This window comes from Bos mutus, chromosome 27 (assembly GCF_027580195.1).
Source record: "Bos mutus isolate GX-2022 chromosome 27, NWIPB_WYAK_1.1, whole genome shotgun sequence".
Taxonomy (NCBI): Eukaryota; Metazoa; Chordata; class Mammalia; order Artiodactyla; family Bovidae; genus Bos; species Bos mutus.
Genome location: NC_091643.1, coordinates 6,155,550 through 6,176,487, shown reverse-complemented (window position 1 = coordinate 6,176,487; position 20,938 = coordinate 6,155,550). Strand labels below are relative to the sequence as shown.

The window sequence follows — 20,938 nt, the reverse complement described above, 5'->3', positions numbered from 1 at the left end:
GTCCAAACTTGTTGGGTCTGGAGAAGGTTGCAGACTTCATTCTTACCTCAAATGGCCATTTCATATGTCATGTTGTGATGCATTAATTCACCAAGTTTTTACAAAGCACAGATGGGTATATACCAGTATGTCAGATCTAAGAGCTGTCATTATGGTTCCCAACCACTTGTAGAATAAAGCTCATCATAGCTACAATCTGAAGATAAATCCTGTGGATTATTTAAATCTAGATTAAGATATTATATTTTTATTTAAAATAAAGCCAATGAAGAAATAGCTTCTCAGGTTCTACTTGGCTATATTTTCTTTTCCTTATTTTCCCCCTGTCATCACCTTCAAATTCCACAGATCCTTATTATTTGGATTCTCTTGTTAATAAAAACAGGTCAAATTCAGATGCTGTGGTTCTTGATTCTCTTATTTTTAACTATCTCACCAAAACTGAGAATTTTAATTCTTACTATGTATTGTATAACAATATTATTCATTGTGTTCCAAATAAAAAGGTTTCATGTGTTTCATAACCTCTTCCCAGAGCATGTTGCTCAATAATAATAGTTATTCTGTCAACAAACTTGTGTTTATATGGTTTAAGATAAATATACCCCCAATGAATTGTCCCCGTAGAAGCGCTGTGTGGGCCTCGGGCAGTGAGTGTGTGAGTCAGCAGAGGGGATACGGACCACATACGAGGGACAAGGAGACAAGGAACTCCCCTGGCACGCCTGAAAAGCTAGGAACTGGAAACCAGGATGTCCGCCCAGGGGCAAGCAGTGTCTTCCTTCTGTGGTTCCTGAGAGAGACCCCTTCTCTGGGAGGCTATCGCGCCTGATTTCAATGCCACTGCTCCAACGCTGAGGGAATCCAGCTAAAGCAGCGGCCCCTCCCTCAGAAGATCACCCTTCTGGGATGATTTGAGGTTCAGGGCACTCCCTGCGGACTGGGGCATCGGGACACACTTTTCCCTCCTTATAGTAAAAACAATATGCGTTTCTAATGAACTTTCTAGAAAGTGAATGCTTCCCTTGAGATAACCGCGGACTCTGGGATTCAGATCAGTCAGCCCTGCCGTAAGGGCAGACTGAGGAGGTGGGCAGAAGGGGAGGCAGGAAGGACAGCATCGGGCAGGGCCCACCAAAGCCCTCTGTCACCCAAGCCTCTTTCCACCTCCCCCACCCCTGCCTCACCCCCACGTGGGTGTCCTTGCTGCCTAAGGGCCTCCATCCTGGCTTGTCACAGCAACAGGGGTGAAAAGCTTGTTCCAGGGGACATAAAAGGCACCAATCTCCACCATCTGCCTGCAACTCTTACCTCCCCCGCCTCAGTGTGAGTCTGAGAAACAGGCTTTCCCAATTTCCTCTCTGTTTACTTTTTGTTGATTCAGCTCCAGGGGAAGAGCATCTTGATACTGTAGCTGCAGGGGAGAAGACAGGGGATGTTCTTAGCAATCAGAATTCTGTCCTACAAGAACACTGAGGGGCATAAGGAATGCCCAAACTGCTAAAGAAAGTCCCCTTTGTTAAAGGGGCTCAGTGAGTGAGACGTGGCAAAGAATAATTTCCCTTTTCTGAGCCCCAAGTATATCTATTTCTGAGCCCCACGTATGTCTGCCAGAAAGATGTGGTTTTTGCCTCAAGTTGACAGCAGCCTAAAGTTTAGGATCAGAAATCAGAAACCAATGATCAGAAATCCAGGAGAAATAATACCAAATCGCATCATAGAATGCAAAAGGATCTTTCCCTCTGAAGTCCGACATTTTCTCTTATTTTCACGAATATCTGTGGGTGGGGGAAGACAGATCCACTCCATTGGACAGAAGGACCTGGCTAAAATGGCTGAGAATGCCTTTAATTTTCTTTAGAATTATTGAAAAGGCTGCATAGTTAGTCTTTTACCAGAAGACTTATAAACGGTCTACTGCAATTTTTGGCAAAAGACATAACGTTTGTGGTGGTTTAACCACTCTACAATAGCAGCTTTTTTCTGGTTGTGCAGATGGAGGCATTTATGCCAAATTAGCAAAGAGCTCTACTTTTTTAATAAAGTTTTTCCCTAATCAATTTTTCACAGATTAATTTTAAGATGCTGAGAAACAACCGCAGTGAACCCAATGCATGCGTGCATCAACATGGGCTATTTCAACCAAGGGTCAGAAGACAGTGGTTCTAGTACTAGCAGTGCTAGAAACACACAAAAATGACCTTCATCAGGGAATATCCTTCCACCTCTGGGCTGGGAGGGACAGATCTGAGAAGGCCCTCGCTCTGATATTCTGATTCAGTCATGAGAAATAGACTCTTGCAGAATCCAGTGCCTACAATTTCTGTCTCTAGAGCAGACCCTGCTCACACTCATATCCCCCCTCCCATATCTCCTCACTTTTACAAAGGGGCTTCCCAGGTGGCGCTAGTGGTAAAGAACCTGCCTGTCCATGCAGGAGACATAAGAGACATGGGTTCGATCCCTGGGTCTGGAAGATCCATGGAGGAGGGCATGGCCACCCACTCCAGTATTCCTGCCTGGAGAATGCCATGGGCAGAGGAGCCGGGCGGGCTACAGTCCATGGGGTCGCGAAGAGGCAGACACGACTGAGCGACTTACCACGCACACTCTCCAAAAGAATCAGAAAAGAAGTCCAGTGCCGGTGGCCAATTCCCTAAATCTGCTTCCAGTGCCAGGATCCCACCCTGCCGAGGTGAGCCCCAAGGGACCAATCAGTGTCACAGCCCCAGGAGCCTCACAGGCCAGCATGGAGCTGCCAACACAGCCCTGGGTTGCAGTAGAAAACTAGGGCCTCACCCACGTCCTGTGGCCAAAGGGTCTTTGGGGGCAAGTGGGGTTCAAAGCAGGGACACACCAACTGTCCTCCACCCAAGACTAACCCGCCCGCCACTTACTGGCTGGGTGACAAAGAGCAAACCGATTACTTTCTCCACCACTTAGTTTTCAAAATAACTCTCCTGCAGGGTTGTGAGCAGGGTTGTGCCCAGGAAACCATCAGAGCCTGGCACAGGGTAAAGGCCAGTGTGAACCACCGTCCCTGCTACCTGGCCCCTCAGAAGAACTCCCCAGCAACCTGCACAAGCACCTTGGTGCGAATTTTAAGTCCTCCGTCAGCAGTTGCCAAGGGGACTTTCCTGGCGGTCCAGGGGTTGAGAATCTGGCTGCCAACATGGGGGACACAGGTCCTCTCCCTGGTCCGGGAGGATTCCACACGCCAGGGAACAACTGCGCCCGGCGCCGCAACTACTGAAGTCTGAGGGCTCCACCGACCCGGCACCTAGGGAGGGTAGCCCCACTCTCCTGCACCTAGAAAAAGCCTGCCCGCCACAAGACCCACAGCAACCAAAGGAACAATTTCAAAAGAGTTGCCCAAGGACACGTTCAGTCTCTTTCTACAAGCAAAGCAAGTGAGCAGAACCCAAACCAGGCCATAAGCATCCAGAGAGAAGCAGGCCCTGGGAGTCAAAAGCTCAATGGTGAGCTTGAGCGAGGGACTTAATTCTAGGATCCTACCTGGAGAGCCGGGGAATTCTGAAGAGACCAAAGCGGGACTGTGGGGTGTGGCCTTGGCGCTCAGAAGCTGCACCCCAGCCTCGTCCCAGGGCACCCCCTCACCGCCCCACGACAGCTGCCTGGGGCTCTGGAGCTTGCCTTCGGGAGGCAGGGAGCGCGCGGCCGCAGGGGAATCTGGATGGAGGGGAATGACCCAACTCAGGACTCCTCCCTGAGTCCGGGCCAGTCGATGTCTCTTCCAGAAGGGTCTGCAAAGCCTGGGGCCCAAAAGAGGGGTCTGAGCGGAGCTCTGCTTTCTCCCAGCTCGGATCCAGAGATGTCTGCAGGGGAACCGCAGGGACGAGACAGGGGTCCCCCTCCGAGCCTGCACGTGGAGAGCTGCGCAGGGACGACCCGAGGGTTTCAGGCGCTCTAGATCCAGGCAACGTTCAAACCCCTCTTCTCTGCAGCCGGGAGGAAGCGACCCGGACCGGAGTCTCAGCCAAAGGCGCCACTTTGAGAGGGGCGTGCACTCCTCAGAGAGGAAGGGTTAAACCAGGAGCTGCCAGGCCTTTGACAGCCTAGCGAGTTCCCCGCCGGCCTCCGCGGGGCCGCGGGGTGAGGGGGGCTCCCCTTTCTTCTTCACAGCACTCTAGGGACCCCCCTCCCAATGGCCTTCCCCACCAGATTGCTGGGGTGCCAAGGAGGAGAGGGGCTCTCCTTCCCGCATCTGCCAAGACCTCTGAAACAGCCCAGAGGGTCTACCTGGGGGCAGAGAGGTGGACCGAGTTCCCTCTGCCCGGGGCCCCGGGTCTGGGAGCCAGGCCTCCCCTCCCCTGAGGCCCGCACCCCCTCGCCCCGCGCCCCGCCTTTCGCCGCATCCCCTCCGGGAGCAGCGCTCCGGAGCCGCCCGGGGGGCTCGGGGCTCCCCGGGTCGCTCGCTCCGCCCAGGGGGGTGGTGCGGGAGGCGGGGGAGGGGGCTGGCGCTGCAGCTGCGGCCCCTGCGCCGTCCTTCCACAGCCTGGGATCCGGGTCTCCAAGCCCAGGCTCCGGGGACACTCCCCAAGCAGCACACAAGCCTCCCCCCTGAGTCCCGGAATCCCCTTCCCACCCCGCGGCTGCGGAAACACCCGGAACTCCCGGGCGCCGGGCTGGAGGGTGGGCGTGGGCCGGCCCGCCAGGCTGCGGAAGGGGAAAGGTGCAGCCGCGGGTGCTGGGGAAGAGGGGACGCGGGGTCCTCCTGGAGCTGGGAAAGCATCCCCCGACCACTCAGTCACCGCCCAAGACGCCAACGGACACGGTCTGTTCCACCCGGAGACGGAGATCGCCCCAGTCCAGGCATCCAGAAGCCGGCCTTCCCACGCCCCCCACCCCGGGCCCAGCATTCGGCGGCTGGGGTCGGCCCCCCGGCGCTTCTCCGGGTACCCGCCCCCTCCCCCAGGCGTATTTACACACCCAGTCGGTGCCCTCCACACTCAGATTCCCAGAAGACGGCTGGGGAGCCGGCCCCTCGCCCACTTGAGCGGAGCTTTTGGGTCTCCCCTCAACCCGATCCGTCTCCACCTTCAGCTTCCTCCCACCGCCCCCCACAACACCCCGCCGGCCACCTTTGCCCCCCCCCCAAACCACTTACTTCACCCACCCGGATCTGCACTTGCCTTCCCACGGCGCACAGCCGCAAACCACTCCGAGGGTTTCATGACCGAGTTGGGGGTGGCACACGGGAGAACCGACCGACTCCCGCCGCGCCGGACGGAGCCCCGGGGCGAGGGGAGGGGGCAGTCTCCCCGCCACGTCCCACCAGTTCTATTCACCCTCTTGGCTCCTACTCAACCCCTACAGGCAGGATGAGCACCGCTGGGTCCCAGACCCTCGCCCCTCTGCAGGGACCGAAAAGTCGACTGGCAAGAACACACAGAGAAATAGACAGATGCCTCCGGCGAGGCGGGGAGGGGGGCGGGGGGGGGGGGATGGGGGGAAGGGCGCAAGCGAGAACTAGATGTGCAACTTGCACGCACTGGCTGAGCGCCGCGCAGCGAGGGGGCACAAAAGTTTGCAGACTGTGGCACTGCAGCCAGCGGCACGCGAGCAAAGAGGGTCGACACCCCCCGCCCCCACCTCTCCCGCCACTCGCCAGGAAGGGGGTCTCTCCAAGGATCTGCGCCAGGGAGCCTGGGGGTTGGACACGGCTCAGAAATGGGGTGATGATGGTTCTTCTCTACGGGTTCCGGGGAGGGACGGCCTAGGTACCCGGGCAGAGGGGCCAACGCGGCGCTGGGCGAAAAGCAACAGGCGGCTGCACCTTACCTTGCGCCAGTCCGCGGCCGGGGCGGCTGCTCCATCCTCGCAGCGCACGGAGGAGGCGTTGGGTGCGTCTGCGGGGCGGCGTGCGCGCTGCCAGACCCGCAGCAGCCGCCGTCCCCGCCCGACTGCCCGCCGGGCTGCCTGCCTCGAACCTGGCCGGCCGGCTGGGCCGGTTCTCCCGCGGCGGCGGCGGCGGCGTTGGTGCGCGGGACGCGGGCGGTGAGTGGCTGGGCCGCCGTCCCCCGGCGCCTCGGCGGGGAGAGGGCGCGGCCCCCAGGGGCGCGAGAAGGCGCCGCCGGGCTCCGGCTGCAGCGGCGGTCGCTGCAGACCCGGCGCCGGGCCCGGAGCCTCGCTGGAGGGAGCAGACAAAGCGCCGCCCGCCCAGAAGCGATCGGCTCGGTCGCTAGAGGGGAATCGCCTCCAAAGCCGGGCCGGGGAGGAGGGAGTAGGAGGAGGAGGCGGCGGCTGGGGACGGCAAGAGCAGCAGGGGACGAGCGCGACAGCCCGAGCCCAGCCTCGGCGGCGCGGGCGCTGCCCTCCCGCCTCCCGGGCGGGGGTCCGCGAGGGAGCGAGGGGGCGGGGGCTGAGCGATCGCCGCAGGAGCCGCGGAGCTGGGGCGCGAGCGCTCGCTCGGCGCGCCGCCCTCGCCCCCCTCTCTCACACCTCCTGGCATAGCTCCACTCTCAGCTTGCTACGGCCCAATCCTTTCTCCTCTGTTTTTTCTAACTCTCGAGATCAGAACCGAATTTAGCTGGCCGGAGCAACACAACGTGGGGATATGGGTGGATAAACCTCTAAATGGGAAGAAAGGAGGATGCTTGAAATCCTTTCGACAGATGATGGTCCACTGGTGCAGAGTATCGCGCTCGGCTATTTTGCCGGAGGGTGATTAAGTGGATACCACCCCGCCCCCAACTCAAGACTCTAAGATAAGACCCTGGAAAGGCCCCCTGCAGTTCCGGAAGCCCAAAGTTTTGGGCTCAGAGCCCTTCCCCCCAGCCATTCCAATCAGTTTCCCAAAGCAGAAGGTGTTAGAAAATTAATTTTTCCTTCCTCTCCCGGGGAGGACTGTGCATGTATGTGCAGCCGAAATGGAGTCTGTAAGTCCCTTAAGAAAGTGTGTGTAAGATTAAAGCGAATTACTTACTGATTTTCATAACGGTATTGTTTCATGATGTGAATTATTTATCAGGTCTATACCAAAAGGAAAAAATAAAAAATTGGGCCAGAGGACCTGGCCTCCCCAGGGTCTACAGACAGCACCTTCTTTTATAGCCTATCCTCACTCTCACCCCAGGCAGAATTAATCTTCCCTTCTCTATGCTGTCACCTTTGCATTTGCCAGTCACTTGCAGGATCTGCATATTTATAGATTTGTTTATAGATTTCTATGGCTTCATTCACCTGTGAGTATTGTTAATTTTTCTTTCTCCACTGCAACATCCAGCAATGTGTTGTATCTAACCGGTAGGGTTCTCAAGGAAAGCTTAACCAGTGGAAGGTCGATTTCTCCTTCAAGCAGCTAAATCTCAGTGTCTGTAGAATCACAAGGACTCAGTGATGAAATCTGTAAGAGTTTGGATGGGACAGAAGACACAGACAGTTAAACTCACACCTCTCTGAGCTAGAAATGTACAACCGTGTACTTCAGTCTTGTTTCTAAATAATCTTCTCTCACTGATCACCCCACCTCTGTCTGCAGAATTTCCAAAGGCCAAGAAAACCAAGCTGTTGCACAGCTGCATAGGGTGAGAGGTACATTCCCAGCGCTAACACCTAGAGCAAACCCATTCCAGGTGAGAAGGACCAGACAATTTTTATCATTTCATGACCCGTGTCAAGTCTGTTGGAAGCCTGCCAAGATTTCCTCATTTCCAGTGTGGCTCTCTTATTCTGGATGCATCTTCAAACTGAGCAGTATTTCATCGCCGAGAGAGTCTGTGCTCTGTGGCTTAGGGATATATTAAATAATCCTTTATTTTCTGCCCTCACTTTCTATCAACTATAGGACAGATACCTCAGATCAGGGCTGCACTATGAAAAGGGTCCACAAATGTGTAGGAAATTGAGGGGGAAAAAATAAAATGACTCCTAAAATATTTTCTAAGATGATAATGTGATTGGAAAGGTTGTAGTTTGAAGTTTTATTTATTTTGTTTTGTCTTTTAGATAAAGTCACAGGTAAATATGGATGGCAGGTGTGTAATTTGGTATAGTTTTTTTCTGAAGAGAAATTTGGCATTACTACTGAAAACATAAAGTATTCGCATGTCATTGTCCTCATGACTCTATTTCTAGAAATTCATCCTCAGTAAATAATTGAGGATGTACGACAAGATTTATCTACAAGGATGTTTATTGCTGTGTTGCTTTTACTAGTAGAATATCAAAACCAAACTCATATCTCACAAGAAAGAAATGGTGAAATAGTTTGAATAAATATTTCAATATTAGTCAGACATTGAACTGTTGTTGTAAGTGGATAGGTGAATATGGTCGGGAATGATGGTTATAATACAATTTTAGTTGAAAAAATCAGATGCAGAAGATGAGAAAATAGTGAAAATTAAAATCTGAAACTGACAGATATCGGTTTGGAGTCAGACATTTTTACTTGCCAGCTCTGCTGTTCCTCTCTAATACCTTGGTTGTATGATCGGATCGTTATTTACCTCATAGTGTTTTTGTGCTTTAAATTAAATAGTATTTATGAAAAACAGTGCAATGCCTAAGGCATAGTAAAATCTCAATATGTTTTCCTTTTGGCCATTATTAACTGTTAAAGATGAGTTGAATACATGTTTTGTTGCATATATATGCATTTAGACTCCTGTGTAGAGTAATATGCACTCTAGACAATAAATATGCAGCTGAAACGATAAGCATTGTTTATCCCTCTTAATACTGGGATTATGGGTTTCTTTTTAAAAATTTATGTAGTAACCAAAAGCAGTGGAATTAGTTTTCTCTTAATTAAAGCAAACAATTTCTAAGTATTGACACAGGAAATCTCTAGACTAGGACGCTTTGTGCTGTAGTCGATTCACATAATCAACAAGACTTGCTGACTGTTGGTGTCACCCAGGCTATAAAAAGGATGAATGACAGGGCATGGAGTTTGTCACCTTCCATATAAACTTGGATTTGTTTTGTAGCAACCAGGAGTCAAGTCCAGCTCAGCAAAATATGCTGCTTAATATGAAGAGCTGACTGGTTGCTGTTCCCGCCTTGTCTTAAGAGCCAACACATAAATAAAAGAAGAGGAGAGAGAAGTTATATTTGTAACTTTTGATTAGTGAATTAGGAAACAAAGCCCGGCAGTGAAGGGCCATGAGTGTCTGTGACCTTCACGTGTACAGCGGTAATCCCTGTGGTTGGAGGTGAAGCTTTCGTAAAACTTGTCTGAGCATACTACAAATGTTACAGAAATGTAAAGGCCAACAATACTTACTGGTGTCCTTAGTGCAACTTTTTAAAAAAAATAGGGATCAATTGTTTTAAAAGGAATATATTCCAGTAATTTTGCATGTAAAGGAAAGTCTTTGAATTGTCTCCCTTTGAAACTCTCACCAGAAAGAGAAATGCATTTCTCTGAGCCCTTGAGTTGAATTTCTGAAATCTGAAGAGTTGGAGTGTCAAAAACTCTGGCGTCTAAGGAATGAATGGGATCAAGGCGAAAAGGTGTTACTGTCATGAATTCTTTGTGGAAGGTGTGCCGGTTAACTGCTCTTGATAACAAACCACCCTAGAACTTCTTGGCTTAAAATAACAATCCTTCCTTGTGCTGAATCTGAAATCTGGACGAGGCTCAGGGAGGAAGGCTGAGCTCTGGCCTGTGCTGTGTGAACTCAGGGACACCTTCTCTGCCTCCCAGATGGCTTACCCCGCTGCCTGGCGGGCTACAGGCTCTCAGGGGTCACCAGGAGCTGAGGGTGGGGTCCTCACTGTCCTTCCGCATTCACCTCTCCATGTGTCTCTCTCCACAGCTTCTCACAGATTTCCTCATTTCATGGCAATCTGATTCACAAAAAAAGGAACGTCAACAGAAATCAGATCTTCTGTGAATGTGGAAAATCTAAACTAAGTATTGCCCATTCTACAAACAATCCAGTCTTCACACAATAGTATACATTTTGATCTGAAACTCACCAGGCAAACTATTTAAAAAGATAATCATTTGAATAATTTAGGCAGGTGGGTCGATTTTCCTTCCATGTATGGAGATTTTTCATTAAGAATTGGAGAACTAGCTAGGAATGTAAAGTGGTGCAGCCACTATGGAAAACAGAATGGAGGTTCCTCAAAAAAATTCAAAAGAGAACTCCCATATGACCCAGAAGTCCCACTTCTGGGTGTTTATTTGAAGGAAACAAAAGTCATTGTCTTGCAAAGATATTTATACCCCCATGTTCATTGCAACATTATTTGCAGTAGCCAAGATAAGGAAACGACCTGTGTTTATCAACAGATAGAAGGATAAAGTAAATGTAGAGTATATACATGTAATGGAATGGTACTCAGCCATGAAAAAGAAAAATCCTGCCACTTGTGACCACATGGAGTATCTTGAGAGTATTATGCTAAGTGAAATAAGTCAGAGAAAGACAAACACTGTATGAGCTCAATGTTTGTGGAATCCACCAAACCAAACAAGACTCATGGATACAGAGAAGAGATTGGTAGTTGCCAAAGGAAGGGGTTGATGGGTGGGAAAAATGAGTTTATTGTTTAGCACCAAAAAAACAACAATAATTTTAAGATTATCCATTTAAATGAATTCAAAGTAATTAAATATACACACACACACACTCTCTTGAGAGTCGCTTAGACAGCAAGGAGATCAAACCAGTCAATCCTAAAGGAAATCAATCCTGACTTTTTATTGGAAGGATGAGATTGTAGCTAAAGCTCCGATAATTTGGCCACCTGATGCAAAGAGCTGACTCACTGGAAAAGACCCTGATGCTGGGAAAGATTGAAGGCAGGAGGAGAAGGGGATGACAGAGGATGAGATGCTTGGATGGCATCATCAACTCAATGGACCTGAGTTTGAGCAAACTCTGGGAGATAGTGAAGGATAGGGAAGCCTGGCGTGCTGCAGTCCATGGGGTTGCAAAGAGTCAGACATGACTCGGTGACTGAAAAACAACAAATATATATGTAAGTATATATACATAATCATTAATAATGGCTCCATTTAGTAAAAGACCAAATTCCTAATCACGGTTTTCATCAGCCTCTGCGCTTTAACTTTCTTCCCAGCCCTATCTTACACACTATTTCATAGCCTCCTCCAGCGTCTCAATGTTTATCCTTCTTACCTGGGCCGTTTGTTTTGATTAGAGCCAGCTGTTGACAAGTTCACTACCCTCCCCCAACTCGCCCCACCCACCAACTGGGCTGCAAGCTCCTTGAGAGCAAGGACTTTATTTCAATCCATTTATGTGCTCACAGCCCTCAGCCCAGAGCCACACATGGGGTGGATGCTTGATGCACACTTATTGCAAAGATGAATAATCCAGTATTGCTCCCCTTTCTGACTCAATCAGTTTGTCTCCAGCGTGGCAGTACTGTTCGCGAGTTGCTCCACAGGGGAGCTAATTAATTCTCTGAAACCGGAAAATGTTTTCAAGTTCCACAACACTTTGGAAGCACTCAAGAACACGAATATGTGCAATAAAGACATTATTACTACTTCCCTGACACATAAATAGTGAGTAATCCCTTTTTAATGTGTTTGTTTTGAACATACTAGATAAATGTACAGGTGGTAATGCATTGTTGGTTCACTCCTATTGATGGACATCTTCTGTGGACTGAATAAGTTGTGGCTTCTTCTAGCTCTGTTGTTTGATCATTTCTCCAGCTTTCAGAGTTGCTGTTTATACATACTTCCTGCCAGGAAGGTGACTGTGATGTGAGAACCAGCCTTCTGGGGATTCTATGTCTTGACAGGTAGTGTGGGCACCTATGGAGTTCTAGGAGTGCCCTCTTTTTAAAAAAGTTGTCTTGGAGTGTAGCTGATTTACAATCAACTACAATTAGTGGTTTATGATCAACTACAACAAACCCAACTAGTGTTGGGTATCAGGTGTGCAAGGAAGTGATTCAGTTATACATGTATCTATTCTTCAGATTCTTTTCTCATATCTGTATTATCCCAGAAGGTTGGGCAGAGTTCACTGTGCTATACAGTAGGCCCTTACTGTTTATGCATTCAGTATCTTATGTATAGTAGTGTGTGTTTGATTATCCCAAGCTCCTGATTTATCCCTCCCGCCCCCATCTTTCCCCTTTTCCCTTAGGTAACCATACGTTTCAACATCTGTAAATCTGTTTCTGTTTTGTAAATCAGTTCATTTGTATCACACTTTACAATGAGATTCCACGTGTGAGTGATATGCCCTTGTAGTCCCCCAGCCATGCAATTACCATAGGAAATGTCATGTGACTTCAAAGCTCAATGACCCAGGAGGGAACCCCTGTTCCAAGCTGGAATTATCAGAATGTTGGACAGGAAAATTGCTAGGAGAGGGTTAGTGAATCATAGAAGCCACGGGCGGGAATGCTGTCTGCCACGTGGAGAAAGCCACACTTCCACGCGACATAAAGCTGCCCCCCAGGGACAGCTTTGAGAGGAAGAGCAATTGAGTTCCTGGTTCCAGCAGTTTGGAGGTCCAGCCACAGCTTTTTGTTCATCCTCTCTTCAGTAAATGTGCCTCTTGGCTTCAACGAGCTCAAATTTGGTTTCTGTCACTTGGGACCAAAAAGGATTCCAACCAATGCAGCATCAGAGAGAGATCTGAGATGCTTCCCAAAGTACACTTGATTAAAGTTGGAGAGAGAACAGTTGGGGTACTTTGATATGAAGCTGCTGTTGTGAGAAGTTAAAAGCCCAGTGAGTAACGTAAATTGAACCCTATTTTTGTAGGCAATAAAGAGAGGACCTGACATGTACAAACGGGATCCGAATGTCTGTGATTTATTAGAATGGTGGCTTCATGAGGGCAGAGGTTTGGATTCTTTGCCATTTTCTGCAGTGATAAAAATAGAATTCTGCACATACGTAGGGGTTTAATAAATATTTGTTGAGTGACAATGTATTTCTTTGTTGTATTTCTTCCTGGCTCCCAGGAAGAAATAAGAAAAATGACCATGTATTGAACTTACTTTATAAACCAGCCATGGGGCTAAGTATCATCAGATGTCTGATGTAATTTGTTACCCGGCTTTGGCATGGGGGTGGGGGGCAACTTCACAACTTCTTTCATGCTCAGAGATTAAATTGTTCCCTCAGTTTACACACAGATGATATGTGTTGGGGTCAAGATCTGAACCCAGGAGCATCAGTCTCTGAAATGTATGCTGTCTTTACCATCCCACAATCATGTACCAACCTATTTATCTATAGGCAGAAACATCTGCAGTAGACTGAAAGAGGGTAGGAATATTGGATTGAAATATTGCTTCATATATGACTTCAGCCCTAATTATCAAGGGGGTAGTGAGCACAGAATGAGTCCTCATTCTACAGACCTGTTAATGCAGGTCTGCGATCCTGCCTCCCATAGGCATTAATCAGCATCTCCATGGAAATATCATCATCGGGACGGAAGCCCTCCTCCTCCCCCTGCTTTTCCATGAGGGGCTGTCAGAAGATTCTCAGTCCCTGGTCACTGCTGGCCCTCCACCACCTTCCGGTGGCATCCGCATCCTCAACCCCACATCTCCCAACTGCAAGCACCTGCTACTCCGTGCCTGGTCCATGGGGAGCAGCCTGGGAGCGCTGGGGACCAACTGCCCCTCCCCCAGTGACTCATGCCGGGTGATGGGTAGAAAGTCTACATGACTCCTCTGCTGATATGACGCTAAGGCATGTTCCACACTGTCTCCCGGAGGCCCTCAGCATCACTGTGCCCCAATTACCGACAACACTAATTCACTCAAAAGGGAAGCTTTTACTGGCTTCTTTGTTTCACTTTCCCAGACCTCTAATAAAACTTTCCAGAGAAACTGAACTCTCATCTCTATGTCAAGACTGCTTCTGGGACAATAAGTCCCTAAAGGAGAGGGTCAGATTACCTGACTGATGAATTTAAAGGAGAAACTGGGCACTACCCTTTACCGCCCCTCTTTTGGTGACGGCAAGTCCACAGGCCATGTATATTTATCCTGCCTCCTGCCATGTGTGAGGTCTTGCCCCCAAGGGAAGGTCTTTAACTAACAACTGGATGGATAAATCAGTTTAATTCAAGAGTGATGTATGAGGATACCCTCTAGGTCCTTACGGATCTAAAATCACATGCTCCAATCAGCTTTGCTAGCAACATAGTGGACATTTAGATTCTGTCTAGAATAGGGCCACATGATTCATAAAAGCCAAAAGGTGGAAGCAACCCAAATATACATCAAGTGAAAAATATAGCAAATATATTGTATCCATGCAATGAAATATTGTTTGGCCATTAAAAGAGATGAAGCAGTGGTACATGCTACAACATGCATGGACCTTGAAAAACATATGGTAAGTGAAAGGATCCAGTCACAGAAGATGGCATATTATATGATCTCATTCATATGCAATGTCCAGGAGAGCTATGGAGACATAAAATAGATTAGTGGTTTCTTAAGGTTAGGACTGTGGTGTTCGAGAAGACTCTTGAGAGTCCCTTGGACTGCAAGCAGATCCAACCAGTCCATTCTGAAGGAGATCAGCCCTGGGTGTTCTTTGGAAGGAATGATGCTAAAGCTGAAACTCCAGTACTTTGGCCATGTCATTCGAAGAGTTGACTCATTGGAAAAGACTCTGATGCTGGGAGGGATTGGGGGCAGGAGGAAGAGGGGACAATAGAGGATGAGATGGCTGGATGGCATCACTGGCTCGATGGATGTGAGTCTGAGTGAACTCTAGAAGATGGTGATGGACAGGGAGGCCTGGAGTGCTGCAATTCATGGGGTCATAAAGAGTCAGACACAACTGAGTAACTGAACTGAACTGAACTGAACGGCGTGCTGCAATTCATGGGGTCACAAAGAGTCGGACACGACTGAGCGACTGAAGTGAACTGAACAGAACCGAACAGTTCAGTCGCTCAGTCGTGTCTGACTCTTTGTGACCCCATGAATCGCAGCATGCCAGGCCTCTCTGTCCATCACCAACTCCCGGAGTTCACTCAAACTCACGTCCATTGAGTCAGTGATGCCATCCAGCCATCTCATCCTCTGTCATCCCCTCTTCCTCCTGCCCCCAATCCCTCCCAGCCATCAGAGTCTTTTCCAATGAGTCAACTCTTCACATGACATGACCAAAGTATTGGAGTTTCAGCTTTAGCATCATTCCTTCCAAAGAAATCCCAGGGCTGATCTCCTTCAGAATGGACTGGTTGGACTCCTTGCAGTCCAAGGGACTCTCAAGAGTCTTCTCCAATACCACAGTTCAAAAGCATCAATTCTTCGGCACTCAGCTTTCTTCACAGTCCCAACTCTCACATCCATACATGACCACTGGAAAAACCATAGCCTTGACTAGACGGACCTTTGTTGGCAAAGTAATGTCTTTGCTTTTCAATACGCTATCTAGGTTGGTCATAACTTTCCTTCCAAAGAGTAAGTGTCTTTTAATTTCATGGCTGCAATCACCATCTGCAGTGATTTTGGAACCCAAAAAAAGAAAGTCTGACACTGTTTCCACTGTTTCCCCACCTATTTGCCATGAAGTGATGGAACCAGATACCATGATCTTCGTTTTCTGAATGTTGAGCTTTAAGCCAACTTTTTCACTCTCCTCTTTCACTTTCATCAAGAGGCTTTTTAGTTCCTCTTCACTTTCTGCCATAAGGGTGGTGTCATCTGCATATCTGAGGTTATTGATATTTCTGCCGGCAATCTTGATTCCAGCTTGTGCTTCTTCCAGCCCAGTGTTTCTCATGATGTACTCTGCATATAAGTTAAATAAGCAGGGTGACAATATACAGCCTTGATGTACTCCTTTTCCTATTTGGAACCAGTCTGTTGTTCCATGTCCAGTTCTAACTGTTGCTTCCTGACCTGCATACAAATTTCTCAAGAGGCAGGTCAGGTGAAGGTTAGGATGGAGAAAAGTGAAAGCCGCTCAGTTGTGTCCAACTCTTTGTGACCCCACGGACTATACAGTCCATGGCATTCTCTAGGCCAGAATACTGGAGTGGGCAGCTTTTCCTTTCTCTAGGGGATCTTCCCAACCCAGGGATTGAACCCAGGTCTCCTGAATTGCAGGCAGATTCTTTAGGATGGAGGAGGGAAGAGAAAGTGATGGGTAAAGAGTATGAGGTTTCTATTTGAGGTCCTGAAAATGTCCTAGTTAACTAGAGTGTTGGTTGAACATGTTCGTGCTGTGCTTAGTCGCTCAGTCATGTCCTACTCTTTGTGACCCCATGGACTATATAGCCCACTAGTGTCCTCTGTCCATGGGGATTCTCCAGGCAAGAATACTGGAGTGGGTTGCCATGCCCTCCTTCAGGGGATCTTCCCAACCCAGTGATCGAACCCAGGTCTCCTGCATTGCAGGCGGATTCTTTACTGCCTGAGCCACCAGGGATGCCCTGGTTGCCCATATGTGCTAATATGCCATTGAAAGTACACTTTAAAGAGGTGAATTATATGGTATATGAATCACATCTCAAGAAACCTGTCAAAGTTAGGACTACCTGGTGATGCTAAATGCTAAGATTAGGGGAAGCTGGTAAAAGGTCTATGAGAATACTCTGTACTAAACTGGCAACTCTTGTATAAAGGTGAAACTATTGCAAAATAATTTTTAAGTGGGTCTAAATTTGAGAAGAGGGCTTCCCAGTTGGCTCAGTGGTAAAAAATTTGCATGCCAACACAGGGGACACAGGAGACGTGGGTTTGATCCCTGGATTGGGAAGATCCCGTGGAGGAGGAAATGGCAACCCATTCCAGTATTCCTAACTGGAGAATCCCATGAACAGAGGAGCCTGGCAGGCAACAGCCCATCAGGCCACAGAGAGTTGGACACAACTGAGCAACTGAGCATGCATACACACGAACTTGAGAAGGTCCAAACCTGAGAAGGTTCAAAACCCTTCTGACTCAGTTTTTCTGCTTATGAAGTTAAGTGAAGTGAAAGTCGCTCACTCGTGTCCAACTCTTTGTGACCCCATGGACTACCCAGTCCATGGAATTCTGTACTACCCATCCACGGCCAGAATACTGGAGTGGGTAGCCTTTCCCTTCTCCAGGGGACTTGCCCAACCCAGAGATTGAACACAGGTCTCCCTCATTGCAGGCGGACTCTTTACCAGCTGAGCCACAAGGGGAGCCTTTTCTACTTATAAGAAGCAACACTATTCTAATGGTCATCTCATCAGGTGGCTGTAGGAGTTAATTGAGATAGAGTGTATGACATCAATGTATTTGCAAACAGCCTCTCTCTGAGCAAAATTAAATAGAGACCTGGGTGCATAGGACAGAATCACCATTGTGTCTCAGGTACCCCATCTCTTCCCAAGATTTCCATTATCCTCCATGTCCGCTTGCTAATTTTCTGATATAAGAGTTAGCCTGACAAGATGTGGTCAGAGTTCCAACTGTGAGGTTAATATTTCTTTAGTATTTTATTTATTTATTTGTCTGTGCCAGGTCTGAGTTGCAGCGCGTAGGATTTTTAGTTGCAGCGTGTGAGATCTAGTTCCCTAATCCAAGATCACACCCAGGGCCCCTGCATTGAGAGCGCAGAGTCTTAGCTGCTGGACCACCAGGGAAGTCAAGGTTAATATTTTTATAATATGACTGCAGTTCAATAGATGCAATGAGCCAGCTCAGTTTGCAATGCCAGAGATTCGGGGGGGAAAGCAGGGTGACATTGACAATTGATACCCAAGTAGCCATCGTTAGGAATTAGTTGTTCTTGTTTCTCTTGCATCCCATAAAAGCTATTTTTGTCATATTTGGCTTTTATGAAAATGGTATCATTCTGTCAGACCTACACTTGGGTCTCAAGTTGCTGATGCAGGCTTTGTTTTCTTCCTTCTGTAGCTTTTATGGAAGCCAACACAATATTTCCGCTAGTTGGTCTGGAGTCAGTGCTGTATCTAATTATGGGGTTGATTTTCTTCTTTTGTATTCCAGTCGCCTCCACCCACTGGGGGGTGTTGGGGATTTGACAAGGAGGCTTTGCCTACCATCCCTGTTTCTTTGCAAGAAGCCAAGGGCATAGGGGAAATGCCCTTGTTGGAGTGCAGCTCGGGTTTCAGGCCTCTCTTCTAAATTTAAGCCACAAAGGAAGTCACAGTCAAGTCATTTAATCCCCCAGGCTTCAGTGTTTTCCTCTGTACCTTGAGAGGATTGGCTTAAGTCATCCGCAAAGTTCCTCTCAGACCTGACATTCTCCAAAACACAAGTATTTTCCTGAAGTTCACTGACGAGTAATTGCCAAGCAGCAGAAGAGTGCGGAAATGGTGTTAGAAGCTGAAAGTGAAGTCACTCAGTCGTGTCTGCCTCTTAGCGACCCCACGGACTGCAGCCTACCAGGCTCCTCCATCCACGGGATTTTCCAGGCAAGAGTACTGGAGTGGGGTGCCATTGCCTTCTTGGCTAATATTCTCTCTCATCTGCTGGCGGTGTCTTGAGGGGACCATCCCCGAGAGCACCACCGTGTTCCGCGGGCCGCTCTGAGAAAAGGCTCAGCGAACACAGGAAGAGGGAAGGGCGGAGACAGTTGTTTCTTCCGGTGTGGTCCGGGGTGGTGCCGTTGGACTACGATGCCCATGCGGAGACAGACGGAGAAACCAGAGGCGGGCTGGTCTCCGTGCCTGGAAGATGAGCGTTACATAAGTGCAATTTTACTTTCTGCGTTAATCTTTGCTGAGGTAATTGCCTTCATTCTATTTTCAGCGTGTTGTTGGCAATGCTGCATGGTCTACTGACAGTTGTTCAATAAAAATAGAGATCGTACCCAGGAGGAAGAGTGCAATATTCACACGTGGCCAGTGTTCTGCTTCTGTGAGCGATGGTATTCAATTCCTTCAGAGTCAAACGTGGAGAAGCATTTGCTAGGGAGTTTGACCAGCAATCAAGCCTGAGTTAAGCTGTGGGCTGCGGGGTATGCCTGGCACACACCTTTGTACACGAGAAGCCGGGCAGCGATTCCAGCGAGGGAGATCTTTTCAAAATGAAAGAACCTGAAAGGCATATTCTTCTCTTGCATGTGAATCACCTGATTGAACCAAGTGTACCTCCCTGTGGCTCTCTTAACAGTCCCCACCACACTAACAGGCCCCCTCCACTGCTGGCTTGATTTCGGAACATGGTCATTTCTCACCTGAACCCTGGACTTCTGTTGAAAGGCTCACTCTCTAATTCCTCTCTTCTCAGCACAGCAGTTGGAAATGACCCTAGAACCTGCAAATGTGAGACATACGTGCTCAGAATTCTTCAGTGGTTCAGGATTAAAAATCTTGACTTCCCTGTACAGCCTCCAAGTTCATTATCATTTCTCCTGCCTGTGTCATTAGTCTTGCCCTCTGCCACACCCCCTTCTTCTGGTTCGGTCATGCTTAGCTGCTCAGGGTTCCGTCAAATTCCTTACCCACTGGTGGCCCTCAGTGAGGTCCTGCCGGGCATCTCCATCTCTGTAGCCAGGGTCTCCTTGCTTGTAGGTTTCTGTCACCAACACCCTCCCCAAATTGTCTTTCCTAACTCACAGGAAGACCTAAGGGTTATTTTGGCTCCCCCATTGTCAGTGCTCCATGGAAACTCTTTCAAGGTGGTGATCAACAAACTAGCATGGTCATGGAGAGCACACACGTGATCATCTCAAGGCTGGAGCCATGTGTCAGATGTTTAAGTCCCTAGCATCAAACAGATAAGAGGTGTCCATGCAAACAAGGCAGGAATTAGTAAAAAGGTAAATAAAAGCTCTCTGCTTCTTTTATTAGGAAATTAGCTTACTAAACAAAAGTTTTATGACTTGAATTACAGTATTATTTTCTTTATGTAAACTTTGTTCTGTCTCAGTTCAGTCAGTTCAGTTCAGTCCCTCAGTCATGTCCGACTCTTTGCAACCCCATGGACTACAGCACGCCAGGCCTCCCGGTCTATCACCAACTCCCAGAGTTTACCCAAACTCATGTCCATTGTGTTGGTGATGCCATCCAACCATCTCATCCTCTGTAGTCCCCTTCTCCTCCCACCTTCAATCTTTCCCAGCATCAGGATCTTTTCAAATGAGTCAGCTCTTTGTATCAGGTGGCCAAAATATTGGAGTTTCAGCTTCAACATCAGTCCTTCCAATGAACACTCAGGACTGATCTCCCTTGTTCTGTCTAGTAAGTACATTATTTCATTGTTGATAAAGTATGACCATGGTGTGTATTTGTTTTTTATTTTAACAGTATAAAATCACAAACACACACACACAAAATTCAGTAAAATGTACATGTAGAGGAAAACAGAGAAACTCCCATTGTATGTTTTTAAATTAAATTTTGAGCTTGGGAAAAAAAGAAAAAGAAAATGGAAAGGGTGTTTGCTAGGCACCTAAGACATGACCAGCTCCGTGCTGGGTTTGGTGCAGTGGGGAGGACACTGAGGGACAGGATGGGGAGGAAGCAGTCTATGACCCACACCTGATGGAATAAAAGAGTGATCAGAGGATGGGCAGAGACATCAATAATGAAAAAACATGCCTAGTGAGAAGTCAGTAAGTGGGAAAGTCCTCCAGTCTTAGGCAGCACTTACTCATGAAATGGAGACCATATTAAGGGGAGTGTTAAAGAAGTAAGAACGTTGGCTCCAAGACTTTTAGGATGGCTCAGCAGGTAAAGAATCTGCCTGCAATGCAGGAGATGTGGGTTCCATCCCTGAGTCAGAAAGATCCTCCTTGGAGGAGGAAATGGCAACCCACTCCAGTATTCTTGCCTGGAGAATCCCATGGTCAAAGGAGCCTGGAGGGCTACAGTCCAAAGGCACACCTGAGCACACTTGCATACTCCATGCACTCCAAATGACTTCAACTCCTTCAGGAACTGAAAAGACCCTGGAGTCCTGACCTTAAAGCCTCCTGGCATATTTGAAGATGACCTTGATAATTAGGCATCTAGCATACAAAGTAGATCAGAAAAATGCCGATGTTCCAAAT

The 20,938-nt window shown here is 48.3% G+C and overlaps 1 protein-coding gene across 4 annotated transcripts in view; it reads right to left on the bottom strand.

Annotated features, from left to right (window-relative positions):
• The window catches only part of LRRC3B (leucine rich repeat containing 3B), a 95,392-nt gene extending 89,454 nt beyond the window's left edge, over window positions 1-5,938 (bottom strand). Inside the window, exon 1 of one of the 4 annotated variants that reach the window (XM_070364049.1) lies at window positions 5,803-5,938. The gene's annotated coding sequence lies outside the window, so the exon portion shown is untranslated. Of the gene's footprint in view, window positions 1-1,311; window positions 1,464-5,137; window positions 5,387-5,802 lie in introns of those variants that run through there. The other 3 variants (XM_070364051.1, XM_070364052.1, XM_070364050.1) reach the window with 3 other exon arrangements.
• Window positions 5,939-20,938: the final 15,000 nt, after the last annotated feature.